The sequence below is a fragment of the Medicago sativa genome, chromosome 3 (genome assembly GCF_051527215.1).
Source record: "Medicago sativa cultivar Bolivia chromosome 3, Bolivia_mono, whole genome shotgun sequence".
Lineage (NCBI taxonomy): Eukaryota > Viridiplantae > Streptophyta > Magnoliopsida > Fabales > Fabaceae > Medicago > Medicago sativa.
In genome coordinates, this window is record NC_140751.1 from 4,927,615 (window position 1) to 4,937,302 (window position 9,688).

Here is a 9,688-nt window from a genome sequence, read left to right on the forward strand (position 1 = left end):
TTGTGTTACTAGCTACGGTCTAGAGAAAAACATTGATCATCTGTTTTTGAGATGCGACTTTTTTGAGAGCATTTGGTTCTTAGTTAGGCAATGGCCGAGTATTCATTCGGTGAATGCTACATCTGTCTAACCATATTTTGCATTTTAGTACGCTAGGAGGATTTAGAAGGAAAAAAAAAATCTCTTCTTCACTTCATATTATTTGGCTTCCTTGTGTATGAGTTAGTTGGAAGGAAAAGAACCGCCGTTATTTTCAACACAAGGAGGAGTAATGTTTGATAGAGTAAAGATGTTATCTTTTTGGTGGTTGAAAACTAAAAATCAAAGTTTAGCTTTTGTCTTAATCATTGATGTGTTAATCCTATAATGTATTTGGTTTAGCCACTTAGCATGTGTGCTTTGAAGGTTTTTTTTGTTTGATGTGGTACTGTTTGTAACTTTTTGTACTCTCGTGTTTTATCCGCACAATACTTAAGTTGGGTATAACCCTTGTGTGATTAATATATTCCATTTTGCCTAGTTCATTTTTTTTTGGTTCTTTATAATTTTTTTTTTGATTTAATCATTTATAAATGTCAACGTCTTTTTTTAGAGGATATAAAATTTCAACACTGTTTTCTATTTTATTAAAAAAAGTCAAAAACACAAAAAAAAAAACACATCAAACTCATAAACAAATACAAATCTTCATCCGACAAACCTAAAACCTCATATTTCATTGAAAACATCCCATAAAGTCAAAGACTCAAAAATTGATTTTTCCGTGTAGCCTTAATCATCATTTTCTTGCTCATCAACAAAATCAGCCACAACCAAAAAAAAAAAAAAACACCATAACCAAATTGGTAACCAAACAAACGAAACATAAGAAAAATTGAAGAAATTGTGAAAATTCTTTTAAGCTGTAGTGGAGTGGTAGGTTGATTCAGGAGAGATAAATGAAAAAGATGAAGTTTTGATGAAATTCCAAGTTTTTATTTATGAAATTATGTGTTTTGTGATAATATTTTTGGGGTTATTGATGACCTATATGGTTTTTATTTTTTTAATAAAAAAAGATAACAGTGTTGACATTTTATAAAATATTTACACTGAAAAAAGGACAAAAGACGAAAAATATTAATGAAAATTAAGTTAAAAGACAAATCGTGTAATCTTTATCTATCTATATATAAAAGTTAACCCATGCCAATTTTGAAGCCCTAATTTTTCCTAAACCCTAATGACTAAAATTCCCGTTTTACCCTAACCAAAAAACATAATAACAATAAAACCGATAAACAATTAAAACATATTACTATTTTGTTGCTCATAACAGAAGCTGATAACAAAACACCACAACATACGCGTTTTCTCTTTCCCAAAACAAACACGGTTTCTTCTTCTTCCTCTTATCATCATCACCACCGCCAACCCTAATCTCCTCACACCTAATCTCCTATTTTCACACCTTTATTTCTTGCTTTTCTCCTCCGCCATCATCATCCACAAATTTATAACCTTCTCCCTTTTTCAACGACGGCCGATCCGTGCCTCCAAGTCGCTGAACTCGACGGCCGATTCATTTATCAAGACCTTCGATCCCTCGGTATGCGTTTTTAGTTTCGTTACGTTTTGATCGATTTTGATATCGCGATTAGGGTTTTTGTACCGCCGGTGTTGTTTTCATTGATTTTTTCGATTTGACAGGAAAGGAGCTTGAAGAAGCTAGAATTCTTAGTGAAACACGGTTGCGGAAGGATTTTTTTTGGGGAAATTGGAATTCGGCGAAATTGGAATTATTTGAGTGTGAGAATTAGAGCTCTATCTTTCTTTCACTCAATTTAGTACGGTTTGAAAATTTATTCTACCACCTTATCTTTTTTAAACATGTTCTCTTTCTCTCAATTGAATCTTGAATTCCTGTTTTCGGTCATAATTTAGTGTTAATTTCATGGCAAATGTTAGTTTAAGCACTGTAGTACTAACCTAATGAGGTGGATGGATTGCAGAGATGCACTGGATTCTCTAGGGCTGGTTCGATATTGCTGCAGGCGCATGCTTATGACCCATGTTGAACTTATTGATAAGCTACTGAATTACAATCGTAATTTCCAATCCCTATAGTTTATTTGCATGTGTGTGTGTGTGTCAATTTTCTGGTATCATTGGGTTTGTAATGATCATACATTCATTTGGTTGCAGCTCTGGAAAAGCATTATGCCAAATAAGGATTCTTAATTAAGGAGCTAAAGATGGCCAAGATGTTTCAGTTGCGCTGAAAGTCCTGTACCCATATGTTGATGGTTTCTTTTGGTCCTTTTCCTTCTTTAAATTGTGTTATAACAAGCAGTTTTAGTTTTTGTTCTTTAAATAATGTAGCAGTTTTGTTGTTGCTGATCAAAGGGGAATAGTTTTAGTTTTAGTTTTAGTTTTACGTTTCAAATATCAATTAATTTTATTTTAATAATATGTTGGTTTTGCTTTTGGTAGTTCTTCAATCGGCGAGTCCTCTGTTGATGCTTGAATGGTTGTGTTCTTTCACTCCTTATTTGGGGTCTTTCCTTATCTATTATCAAGTAAGTTTTTTATTTGTCTATCCTTTAGTTTCTTGAAACTAATGTGGAATTCATTTTTAAGTTTTGTTGTATTACAGACTCATATATACATTTACGTGTCTAGGGATTTCATGTCCAACCAACAACTATATATAGTTTCTTATGCTAAAAATGATAACAAGTAATATGGGCATCTTAAGCTTTGAAATAGAGACAAGTAATTAATATTTCAGATTACTAATAATTATGCAGATTGATTTAATAGCTGAGATGATGTATAATTTCTAACATCATAATTTCTAGCATGAGATAATGTATTTTTTGGGTGTGTTTGTTCATATGTTTAACTCTGTATTTCCCTTTTTTTTTTGTTACTTATGGTGGTTGTTAAGGTTTTTGTTCTAATCATGGCAAATAATTTGAGTTCAGTGTTTCAAAGTGAAATTGAAATTCTATAGAAAGAGGCTATGAGAGCAATACAACTCACTTGCTTTTTGAATTTTCCTAGAGTTTGGTGTTCTATGTTAAAAAAATTTAAAACCACTACCATATGATGAAGCAAGAGTTTTAGAATCAAGTGTTGTTTGACATGAAGATATCTTTGTAATCGAAGACGTCTTACTTGATGCCACTGCATTTATTGTTATGTTAGATTACTTTATCATATTCTATGATTAATTATTTCCTTATATTTTTTATAGTTAAATCTGCAATCTGTTTTTGATGATTCCAAAACATCATGTTTACTTCTATGCATAATAAGAATTTCACTAATTGAATTTGGTAGATAATTATCAACGGCAATTATAATAGATCCCTCCTTCTCTCAGTACCCCAAAGTTTAACTGCAAACAATGGGTGAGAGAACAACTTGCAGCAGCACTAGCCATCAAGAACTGAGGGAAGAGTGACCATAAAAATTGTTCATCTTCAAAATTGAATGAACTGAAGGTGCTTTCTTCGTTTTCATGTAAGATTCGGTGCTAAAAATTGTTCGAATCGGTGCTAACTGTTCACGAATTTGTTCGGTTGAAGATTAATTTAATTCTGACGAGTTTCATTTTTTTTCTTTACGTTTTTTTTAGCTTCGGTAAAGTTTGAGTCGATGGTAAATGTTTACGTTATGAATTTGTTCCGTTGAAGTTCGATTTGATTCTGATGATTTTTGTTTTGTGATTTTTAGGTCTGAATTCAGAGAGAGGTTTAAGATAGAGAATCCAAGCAACAAATCTGCTGTTGTGGTGAGTTTTGTGAAGCGATATAGTTTTACCGTTGAATTTGATTTTTAGGAAATTTTGAATGTTATTGAGTTTTCTAACGTGATTTACGGTGAATTTGAATTAGGTTGGGAAAGCTGGTAGAAAGAAATGGAATGGATATAAAGGTTGAATTAGGTTAGGATGTTGTGATAATTTCACCTCTGTTTCACTGAATAAAATTAATATAAATCTTAATTCGTGTTTTGATTTTAAATTCATTTTTGTGATTTATGTGTATTTTAAGATAAGGCTCCATTCATTGCTAAGGCTGAGAAATTGAAGGAGGAGTATGAGAAGACAATGCGTGCTTACATACAATATGGGAATTGTAATTACTTCTATAACTTTTCTGTTACTGTGAATTTTTACTGCTCTTATTTTACTTGGATTTATATTAACTTTTTACTGATTTGATCTAATTTTGATGTCATAGACTGAGAAGAATGCTTCGGAGGAAGAAGGATCTGATAAGTTTAAGTCTGAATTTGATGTCTTAGACTGAGAAGAATGCTTCAGAGTTGAAGAAAATTATGGCTAATGAGAAAGTTTCTGAGATTGTTATGGCTGATCCGAAGCGGGCCAAGAGGTGCTGTAATTGAATTATTCAACGTTTTAGTTAGTAATGTCAATATGGATGGTTAATTTGACTTGGATATTTTTTGGGTTATTTCAGGATTTTGGCTAACAGACAATCTGCTGCGCGTTCCAATGAGCACAAGATGCGATACATTTCGGAGCTAGAACACAAGGTTTAGCCACTACACTTTCTGCACAATTTACTTTGTTGCAGGTGGGAACATTTATTTATGTTTGTGAAACCGTGTTTTAGTTTGGTAATTTGAGCTTAGTTTCTTTTTTTACTAAGCCTTCAATTGATATTGTGGTGTGTTTTGTAAAATTGTGGTGGAAATCCACGCTGATGTGCAAGCTACTTATTGTAGGTTCTTTGTTTCCACAATGATAATGTTTTCGGACTACCCAAAATAGTAAGTTGAAGTTAACACAGATGCAGGATCAAACATGCGCTAATTTTATTCCTTTCATTTTAACCTACTTTTGTATTTAGATAACATGAGCAATGGAGTAAACTCAATATGGAGTGCAGAATTGATACTTGGTTTAACTTCAAGTAGTTTGTGTGAGTCCAGTTTGTGTGGTAAATTCATTTAAGTTTATGTGTTGTTGGTACTGAGTTGGTGAAATCATTTTGCTATACAATATATTTGGTTTTTTACACTACAGATTATGACACTAATTTCTTTATGGTGTTTATGATCCAATAATTTGAAGAATCTCATCTCATTGGAATTGATATATATTTCGCTGAAGCTAATGAGTTCTACCATTCTTTAACAATAAATTCAATATACAATAGATTTTATGAAATTGATCCTTATTGATTTAAAAAGAAAAGGAAATTTATTACTTTTTTTAGGTTTAACAAAGATGCTTATGAAATTTCTTCAATTTGTTTGTTCATTGATCTGTTTGTTTGCTTAGTTCAGGGTATGTTCACTCCTCCACCCATACAAACTCTATTATGATTTTCCATACCCTACTTCACATGCCTTCTTTCCTAGATCAATAGTAGTGTCATACAGTTCTATTCTATAGTTTGACATGAGCATCTTATAATATTATATATAACTGTTATTAACTTTCTGATAGATTGGTGTTTTGTGTTTAGAGTTGATGTTGTCCTTAGTATCAACACACTCAAACTTTAGTGATAAGAATGTGAGGAATGAGTAAAATGTAGCTACTGCTTAAATTTATGATAGATTAATGGAGATAAGTTAAGTAGGTTTTAACTACAGAATTGGTGCTAATCTTGCTTTTAGTGTACAAGATAAGTATGTACATTCTGCAGATGAGGATGAATCGAATAATGAGAAAGACTACTCATCTACAAGCAATTGTTGACATTAAAAGGTAAAACTGAACCTTATTTGTTACCTTAGTCCAATATTATTAATTGTAACCCGTCTCTTAATATTGATATTTATTCATTTATAGAATTTTTAACAAGAGTCATATGGCTTCATACCTAATAAGAAGAATGAATTTTTAAATTCTCAGTTCATCGAAGATTTTGGTCATAAAAGACAAACACACTGCAATGAAGCCAAGTATTTTAGTTCTTAATCTTAGTGTATACAGACTTCATCACCGCATCATGTCATGTCTGATATGCATATATATTTTGATTACATGAACCTTTTTTCTTTAATGCTCTTCATGTCTAGCATGCATGAACCTTTATTCTTAAAATGTTCAATCACTAAAATGTTCCTACTTAAAATGGTCAATCACTAAAATGCATGAACCTTTTTTCCTTAATGCTCTTCATGTCTAGCCATTGTTATTTTCATATACAATTGCTCATGTTTGTAAGAAAGATACAAGTTATTTACTTACTGCCTCCTCTTGCTTTTGGATTTAAAATTTTTTGTTCAGGTGATCACTGAATATTCCAACCACAATGTTAAAATAAAACATACTTATTCTAAATGTTGATTTACCCCAAAGTCAACAAGTAAATGGTCATTTCTATTGTCTAATCATTGATTTGTCGTGTCCATTTGTCATACAACTGATGGGATACATACTAATCTTTATTTGGAATTTCAGGACAACATAATGGACTGAAGTTGAACTATTTAACTCAAATTTTGATCCAAGTGAGCCATCCTTCTAAAATATCCTTATTATATAATGATTAGCTTGGTGGTGGGACTGCTTTTGGGCCTTCTGTGCAGCTGTTTAGATCTGTTATGACAGCATTGTGCGGCTGTGATGTTTTGGTGCGGTTTTGGATACTGCTAAGGTGTTCAGTTTTACTGATTTTCTGTCCTGCTTTTCCAGTTTTTAGGGGTTGTTGCAATTGTATGGTGCTGTTTTTTATATATGGCTCTGTCGACTAATTTAGGATATTTTAGAGATACACTCATCATTAATCACTAATTTAGTGACATATATTCTTTTTATGAAGGTTATGTATCTTATTGATATGTCACATGGTACTACAAACTTGATTATTGTCTTCCTCGACTTTTTTATGACACAGTTGAGTATCTCAACTTGAGATTATAGTTTCTTCCAAAAGTGATGTATATATGTACAGAAGAGCAACATGTTTGAAGTTTTCTATCCATTATCTTTACATATCTACTTGCAAACAATCTACTTTGTTTTGGTACAAATTTAAAATTTTAATTGTCATAGCTCTTACATGTCCTCCACGATCTGATGATTGCATCAAAAAGTCAAAATATAGCTTATTTTAATTCAATTGGTGCTAATTAATGGTCAGTGGAAAATTGAGGTGTGAATTCTACCAATAAGAAGATATGTAACTTAATGAGATTTATAGAGATGTTTTTCATAATTTATAATAAACAACGTTGAAAGCATATTCACATAATATTGACTATTTGTACAAAAAATTGATGATATTAAATTTAAAAGTTGTAATTGAGCTATTAAACTTTTGCTTTGACCTACTACATTTACAATTTATATGACCCGTGCGGCAGCACAGGTGGAAAGTCTAGGAAATATTATGTTACGTTACGGTACCAAGGATGATGTCATGGAAATATTATGTTATGGTACAGTATTAACGTCTATGCTTCTTAATATTGTGAAATACTATATGACAATCATGACATTCCTCTAAACTATATATTTTGTTACCTATTACCGTCAAATATTACCTTCATACTATATGACAATCATGACATTCCTCTAAACTATATATTTTGTTACCTATTACCGTCAAATATTACCTTCGATATGACCCGTGCGTTAGCACGGGTCGATGGTCTAGTATATATAAATGTTAAACAGTGCTGATTAACCCTAATCCCATCTTTGATTAACCCTAATCCCGCCATTTTTGATTAGCTTTAAAAATCTTTATGAAAAAAATTACTTGCAAGGAGTTGAACCAGGTTGCAAATGATCGCCCTTTAGAGTTTTAGAGTATTTACCACTAAGCCACGCAAGTTTTTGGTGAATTAATTTCACCCCATCGGTAATCTTTGTCACTAAGCATGAAGTACATGTTCGCAGGTAAAAAACTTATGCACGTACATGCCACGACCACTACTGGATTGGATCAGTTATTTTTATAAAAAACTCTTAACCAACTACTCTAATAAAAAAATGTGACTCTCTTATCCCACTATCCCACTAAAAGTTACCCATAACCCTTTCATTCATTCATTTGTCCCCTCAAAAAAAGAAGGTAAAAAAAACTTCCATTCCATTCAAATTGATCCACACGTTAAAAATAAACTATTGGTTTTCTTTTTATGGTTTTTTCCCTTAACATGCACTAATAATGGTTTCCCTTCTACATTTCTTCATGCTTCTCTATAAATCAACAAATTTTCCCCTCTTCGACGGTCCATGATTTCTATTACGCTTATGTTTTTTTTTTGTTTGGCAGGGACAAGCCATGTGTTAATATTGAAAGGAAAACTGCCACATGTTAAAGGTAAATCTCCTCTCTTTCCCATGTAACTGTTCTCTCTATTTTGTTTTCCTTTCATTCATGTTGGAGTTATAGGTGTTATTTATGTTTACGTTGAAAATATAAACACATGGACGTCTTCTCTTCATGCTGCTGTTATTTCTGTTCAAATTTTGTAATTTAAGGGCTTCTGTTGAAACATTATGAAAGCTTTCCATTTATCTCATTTTGGTTCGATTTCACCTCCTATGTTGTAGTAATTTTCTCAACTGCTTCTTAGTCTCCCTAAATGCTTCTCAAGTTCTACAAGGTAATTTTAAAATTGAATATTGATCAATTTCATTTGGAGACTAATCAGTAGAATTTTCTATTTAAATAACTTATAATAAAATAAAATACAATGCTAATTTGAAAAAGTTTAGCTACGTTGGCTATGCTAGCTCTACTTTACTTTCATATGTCTCAATATCATTGTAAATCTCCACTGCATTTGTTGTAGAAGTCTTGGCTTTCATAGGGTATACTCCAGTCTCACCACCATACATTTCATTCAAGGATGTCCCCTGTTCAGTTATTTATCAAGCAATAGAAGATAATTTTTTTATTCATTCACATTAGGTATGATTTTATTGACAACAAAACCCAAAAATGTTGATTTATCAGATTGAGCAAATTGATGAGTTTTTTCATTTGCCAAGCTTGAGAGGAATGCCAACAATGAAACTCTTAACTTCGGGAACTAACAGGATATCTATATTATACTCACCAGTATACTTAGATTAGTATTTGAACATTATTTACATTATAAATCACCTTTAATCATCAATTAAATGTTTGTTTAGCAAAAAAAAAAAAAAACTAAAGTTATTTTCTGACATGCAGTGAGTATGGAGAAGATGTCAATTGAAAATATGCCATGAAATATGAGCATTTTGGCATTAAGAATGTATACTATATATGGATAGGTCACTTCCCTAACTTCTTATTCAGCAGAAATTCTATCCTTTGCACCAGGTTTATATACTAAAACTTCTTATCTATGATAAAGTTTTGTTGAGTTAATTCATCATGTATTATTTCAATTGAAGAACTTTGTGTAGAAAAGTTAATCATATAAAAATTTAATTTATTTTTTAAAATGCTCTTGAAAGGCATATTATGACGATTTTAATCTCTATATTGTATATCTATTAAGTTGTTTTCTGTTCTTTAATAGACCCGTGCATCGCACGGGTCGAAAGTCTAGTTTTGTTAAAAAATCCTTAAAAAAAAGTGTAATTTTGTTAAAAATAAAAGTGTTGACCAAAAAATAATAATGTTACGAGAGAAATAAAAAAAAATGCAAAATGTATATATAGATATAGGTCTGGTCTAACCCCTCTTACTTCTCTCTCGCCAAATGATTCTAACCTAAC

The 9,688-nt window shown here is 31.5% G+C and overlaps 1 long non-coding RNA gene across 6 annotated transcripts; it reads left to right on the forward strand.

Moving 5' to 3' along the window:
* Positions 1 to 1,158: 1,158 nt before the first annotated feature.
* On the forward strand, positions 1,159 to 6,826 carry LOC146935104 (uncharacterized). Of its 6 annotated transcripts, none has more exons than XR_015030121.1 (12): positions 1,159 to 1,588; positions 1,690 to 1,826; positions 1,992 to 2,086; positions 2,185 to 2,285; positions 2,473 to 2,558; positions 3,325 to 3,778; positions 3,882 to 3,931; positions 4,041 to 4,124; positions 4,230 to 4,382; positions 4,470 to 4,586; positions 4,738 to 5,728; positions 6,428 to 6,826. It is a non-coding gene; the product is annotated as an uncharacterized LOC146935104 (long non-coding RNA). The 6 variants fall into 6 exon arrangements; XR_015030123.1 differs by having other exon boundaries at positions 4,470 to 4,545; XR_015030120.1 differs by having other exon boundaries at positions 3,325 to 3,507; positions 3,721 to 3,778; positions 4,470 to 5,728.
* Positions 6,827 to 9,688: the final 2,862 nt, after the last annotated feature.